This window comes from Ambystoma mexicanum, assembly GCF_040938575.1.
Source record: "Ambystoma mexicanum isolate Mex_15411 chromosome 12 unlocalized genomic scaffold, UKY_AmexF1_1 Mex_chr12_unloc.1, whole genome shotgun sequence".
In the NCBI taxonomy this organism is placed as follows: Eukaryota; Metazoa; Chordata; class Amphibia; order Caudata; family Ambystomatidae; genus Ambystoma; species Ambystoma mexicanum.
In genome coordinates this window covers 3,014,072-3,019,940 of record NW_027182322.1, presented here as the reverse complement: position 1 = coordinate 3,019,940, position 5,869 = coordinate 3,014,072, and the positions used below count along the sequence as shown (strand labels likewise).

The following is a 5,869-nucleotide window of genomic DNA, read 5'->3' as shown; positions in this document are numbered from 1 at the left end:
ACCACAAGTCCACAGATATGCCTGTGTATTTAAACATCTGTATTATCATCAGCGTGTGACTGTAAAGGTGGGACTTCGCGCTCTCTGTAGCGCGCTCCATTGGCAACATCAGTTAAATGTCGTTGGTTCAATCCCTCGCGGATGTTGTTTTTATTCCCATTTGTAACTGGGAAATACTGTCGCTGCAATACATATGTCTTAATCAAGCTAGTGTTTATTGACGTAAATGGCAGTGTTATAATGTTTCATGTACTGCAAATGTCACCACATAATGCGCTCTTAATTAGATTTGGTTGAAATACATTACAGTCACCCGATGAAAAAGTGTGCAAAGAGCATTAAAGAAACAAAAGGTTCATAACAGTAACAGGACATATCGAATTGTTTCAGTCCTCCACAGAGATTGCCAATGTATTAATGGAAATTCTAAAATATCTGCCCAACTGCCGTGACATTGCCTCACCGCAATGTCGTGACTCGGATTCGAACCGAGGTTGCTGCTGCCACAACGCTACTTGGGCTGCTACAATGTGACGTTCCACCTCTATCATAAGCTGTACTCCATCTGTGATGTCATGACTCATGTTTGAATTAAAGGTTGGTTGTGATGTTATCCATGAGAATAAGTGGACACCTGATCCCCAGTCACTTATTTAAGATCTCAATAATCAAGTCAGAATCCAAATGAAAGTCATCAAAGTGGAGCCAATTAGAAATAATATAGTTACACAAACCTGGCAATGGTGCGGCAGCCAGGGCTGATAATGGCCCGCCAGCCTGAGAGCAGGAAAGTGTGAGAGCAGTGATGGTCTTGTGAGAGTTTACAGCTGTTATTGACCCTGTCCCCTTCCATTGCAGAGTTTTCTCCCTATAAGAAGTGCAGAGGCTCCCTCCGGGGTGCTAATAGTAAATTTATTTTTTTGCGCAGGAGAAGTGCTCTTCACCAATTGCACGTGCCAAATCACCCGAAGGCCACCACCATAAAATTCAGGCATTCATGTTCATGCGTCCTCCATGTTATGTCCTTATAAAGGGATGCATGTTCATGATGACTCCATGTCACACCTGCATACAAGGATGCATGTTCATGCCGCCTCGTTCTCTTGGCTTCATACAGGGATTTTATCTCCTCCCTGCCTCACCCTCATGCAGGGATGCATGACCAATGCTCCTTCCCTTCTCGCCCGCATACATGGATGCACGTTCATGTCTCCTCGTTCTCTCGGCTTCATACGGGGATTTTATCTCCTCCCTGTCTCACCCTCAGGAAGGGATGCATGACCAATGCTCCTTCCCGTCTCGCCCGCATACATGGATGCACGTTCACGCCTCCTCCTTCTCTCGGCTTCATACGGGGATCATATCTCCTCCCTGTCTCACCCTCATGCAGGGATGCATGACCAATGCTCCTTCCTGTCTCGCCCGCATACATGGATGCACGTTCACGCCTCCTCCTTCTCTCCGCTTCATACGGGGATCATATCTCCTCCCTGTCTCACCCTCATGCAGGGATGCATGACCAATGCTCCTTCCCTTCTCGCCTGCATACATGAATGCACGTTCACGCCTCCTCCTTCTCTCGGCTTCATACGGGGATCATATCTCCTCCCTGTCTCACCCTCATGCAGGGATGCATGACCAACGCTCCTTCCTGTCTCGCCCGCATACATGGATGCACGTTCACGCCTCCTCCTTCTCTCGGCTTCATACGGGGATCATATCTCCTCAATGTCTCACCCTCACTTCCAACATGTGTAACTTCTTGTTCTCTTTGACGTCTGGGGCATGGGTGGCTACTGCACAGCTCTAGATGTCGCCCACCTGCAAGGTGCTATGGAAAGCACTTTTCCACATTGTACGTGCTATATTAACCCCCTCTCCCCAAATACAATAAAAATAAAGAAATATATGTGCTTCCATAATGTCTACCTTCTAATGTTTCATATGTGTAAGCACATTGTCCTCCTCCTGACCACATTCTAAAACTATGTGCAAATTGTTCCTTCCATTAACTGTCACTTCCTTGGCCCTTTATTTATAATGACTGTTATACTCTCTCTCTTTCCGCCACAGTATAAAAAAGCCTAGCACACCTCATGATTGGACTAAGAAATTCCTGTCATTTAGTTGGAAATGATTTTCCCATTATCCCCAAAAACTCCTCACTGTGTCTAAGAACGCTTTTTTTCACAGGACAATACAGATCAGATTGACTTGAAAGGTCCTTTCACGCGACTACAGAATGCCTCTCATTCCACTAAAAGATACGCCAGTGCCTACAATAGCCTAGGACTAGACTATGAGTCCCAATGTAGAAAGACCACAAGTCCACAGATATGCCTGTTTATTTAAACATCTGTATTATCATCAGCGTGTGACTGTAAAGGCGGGACTTCGCGCTCTCTGTAACGCGCTCCATTGGCAACATCAGTTAAATGTTGTTGGCTCAATCCCTCGCGGATGTTGTTTTTATTCCCATTTGTAACTGGGAAATACTGTCGCTGCAATACATATGTCTTAATCAAGCTAGTGGTTATTGACGTAAATGGCAGTGTTATAATGTTTCATGTACTGCAAATGTCACCACATAATGCGCTCTTAATTAGATTTGGTTGAAATACATTACAGTCACCCGATGAAAAAGTGTGCAAAGAGCATTAAAGAGACAAAAGGTTCATAACAGTAACAGGACATATCGAATTGTTTCAGTCCTCCACAGAGATTGCCAATGTATTAATGGAAATTCTAAAATATCTGCCCAACTGCCGTGACATTGCCTCACCGCAATGCCGTGACTCGGATTCGAACCGAGATTGCTGCGGCCACAACGCAGAGTACTAACCACTATACGATCACGGCGAGCTACTTGGGCTGCTACAATGTGATGTTCCACCTCTATCATAAGCTGTACTCCATCTGTGATGTCATGACTCATGTTTGAATTAAAGGTTGGTTGTGATGTTATCCATGAGAATAAGTGGACACCTGATCCCCAGTCACTTATTTAAGATCTCAATAATCAAGTCAGAATCCAAATGAAAGTCATCAAAGTGGAGCCAATTAGAAATAATATAGTTACACAAACCTGGCAATGGTGCGGCAGCCAGGGCCGATAATGGCCCGCCAGCCTGAGAGCAGGAAAGTGTGAGAGCAGTGATGGTCTTGTGAGAGTTTACAGCTGTTATTGACCCTGTCCCCTTCCATTGCAGAGTTTTCTCCCTATAAGAAGTGCAGAGGCTCCCTCTGGGGTGCTAATAGTAAATTTATTTTTTTGCGCAGGAGAAGTGCTCTTCACCAATTGCACGTGCCAAATCACCCGAAGGCCACCACCATAAAATTCAGGCATTCATGTTCATGCGTCCTCAATGTTATGTCCTTATAAAGGGATGCATGTTCATGCCGCCTCGTTCTCTTGGCTTCATACAGGGATTTTATCTCCTCCCTGTCTCACCCTCATGCAGGGATGCATGACCAATGCTCCTTCCCTTCTCGCCCGCATACATGGATGCACGTTCATGTCTCCTCGATCTCTCGGCTTCATATGGGGATTTTATCTCCTCCCTGTCTCTCCCTCGGGAAGGGATGCATGACCAATGCTCCTTCCCGTCTCGCCCGCATACATGGATGCACGTTCACGCCTCCTCCTTCTCTCGGCTTCATACGGGGATCATATCTCCTCCCTGTCTCACCCTCATGCAGGGATGCATGACCAATGCTCCTTCCTGTCTCGCCCGCATACATGGATGCACGTTCACGCCTCCTCCTTCTCTCGGCTTCATACGGGGATCATATCTCCTCCCTGTCTCACCCTCATGCAGGGATGAATGACCAATGCTCCTTCCTGTCTCGCCCGCATACATGGATGCACGTTCACGCCTCCTCCTTCTCTCGGCTTCATACGGGGATCATATCTCCTCCCTGTCTCACCCTCATGCAGGGATGAATGACCAATGCTCCTTCCTGTCTCGCCCGCATACATGGATGCACGTTCACGCCTCCTCCTTCTCTCGGCTTCATACGGGGATCATATCTCCTCCCTGTCTCACCCTCATGCAGGGATGCATGACCAATGCTCCTTCCCTTCTCGCCTGCATACATGGATGCACGTTCACGCCTCCTCCTTCTCTCGGCTTCATACGGGGATCATATCTCCTCCCTGTCTCACCCTCATGCAGGGATGCATGACCAATGCTCCTTCCCTTCTCGCCTGCATACATGGATGCACGTTCACGCCTCCTCCTTTTCTCGGCTTCATACGGGGATCATATCTCCTCAATGTCTCACCCTCACTTCCAACATGTGTAACTTTTTGTTCTCTTTGACGTCTGGGGCATGGGTGGCTACTGCACAGCTCTAGATGTCGCCCACCTGCAAGGTGCTATGGAAAGCACTTTTCCACATTGTACGTGCTATATTAACCCCCTCTCCCCAAATACAATAAAAATAAAGAAATATATGTGCTTCCATAATGTCTACCTTCTAATGTTTCATATGTGTAAGCACATTGTCCTTCTTCTGACCACATTCTAAAACTATGTGCAAATTGTTCCTTCCATAAACTGTCACTTCCTTGGCCCTTTATTTATAATGACTGTTATACTCTCTCTCTTTCCGCCACAGTATAAAAAAGCCTAGCACACCTCATGATTGGACTAAGAAATTCCTGTCATTTAGTTGGAAATGATTTTCCCATTATCCCCAAAAACTCCTCACTGTGTCTAAGAACGCTTTTTTTCACAGGACAATACAGATCAGATTGACTTGAAAGGTCCTTTCACGCGACTACAGAACGCCTCTCATTCCACTCAAAGATACGCCAGTGCCTACAATAGCCTAGGACTAGACTATGAGTCCCAATGTAGAAAGACCACAAGTCCACAGATATGCCTGTTTATTTAAACATCTGTATTATCATCAGCGTGTGACTGTAAAGGCGGGACCTTGCGCTCTCTGTAACGCGCTCCATTGGCAACATCAGTTAAATGTCGTTGGTTCAATCCCTCGCGGATGTTGTTTTTATTCCCATTTGTAACTGGGAAATACTGTCGCTGCAATACATATGTCTTAATCAAGCTAGTGGTTATTGACGTAAATGGCAGTGTTATAATGTTTCATGTACTGCAAATGTCACCACATAATGCACTCTTAATTAGATTTGGTTGAAATACATTACAGTCACCCATGAAAAAGTGTGCAGAGAGCATTAAAGAAACAAAAGGTTCATAACAGTAACAGGACATATCGAATTGTTTCAGTCCTCCACAGAGATTGCCAATGTATTAATGGAAATTCTAAAATATCTGCCCAACTGCTGTGACATTGCCTCACCGCAATGCCGTGACTCGGATTCGAACCGAGGTTGCTGCGGCCACAACGCAGAGTACTAACCACTATACGATCACGGCGAGCTACTTGGGCTGCTACAATGTGACGTTCCACCTCTATCATAAGCTGTACTCCATCTGTGATGTCATGACTCATGTTTGAATTAAAGGTTGGTTGTGATGTTATCCATGAGAATAAGTGGACACCTGATCCCCAGTCACTTATTTAAGATCTCAATAATCAAGTCAGAATCCAAATGAAAGTCATCAAAGTGGAGCCAATTAGAAATAATATAGTTACACAAACCTGGCAATGGTGCGGCAGCCAGGGCCGATAATGGCCCGCCAGCCTGAGAGCAGGAAAGTGTGAGAGCAGTGATGGTCTTGTGAGAGTTTACAGCTGTTATTGACCCTGTCCCCTTCCATTGCAGAGTTTTCTCCCTATAAGAAGCGCAGAGGCTCCCTTCGGGGTGCTAATAGTAAATTTATTTTTTTGCACAGGAGAAGTGCTCTTCGCCAATTGCACGTGCCAAATCACCCGAAGG

At 45.8% G+C, this 5,869-nt stretch overlaps 2 non-coding genes across 2 annotated transcripts; both read right to left on the bottom strand.

The window, feature by feature from the left end:
• Window positions 1-2,787: 2,787 nt before the first annotated feature.
• Window positions 2,788-2,859, bottom strand: TRNAH-GUG (transfer RNA histidin (anticodon GUG)). The gene has a single exon. It is a non-coding gene; the product is annotated as a tRNA-His (tRNA).
• A 2,474-nt stretch (window positions 2,860-5,333) lies between these two features.
• TRNAH-GUG (transfer RNA histidin (anticodon GUG)) lies at window positions 5,334-5,405 on the bottom strand. Its single transcript has one exon. It is a non-coding gene; the product is annotated as a tRNA-His (tRNA).
• Between the last annotated feature and the right edge of the window lie 464 nt (window positions 5,406-5,869).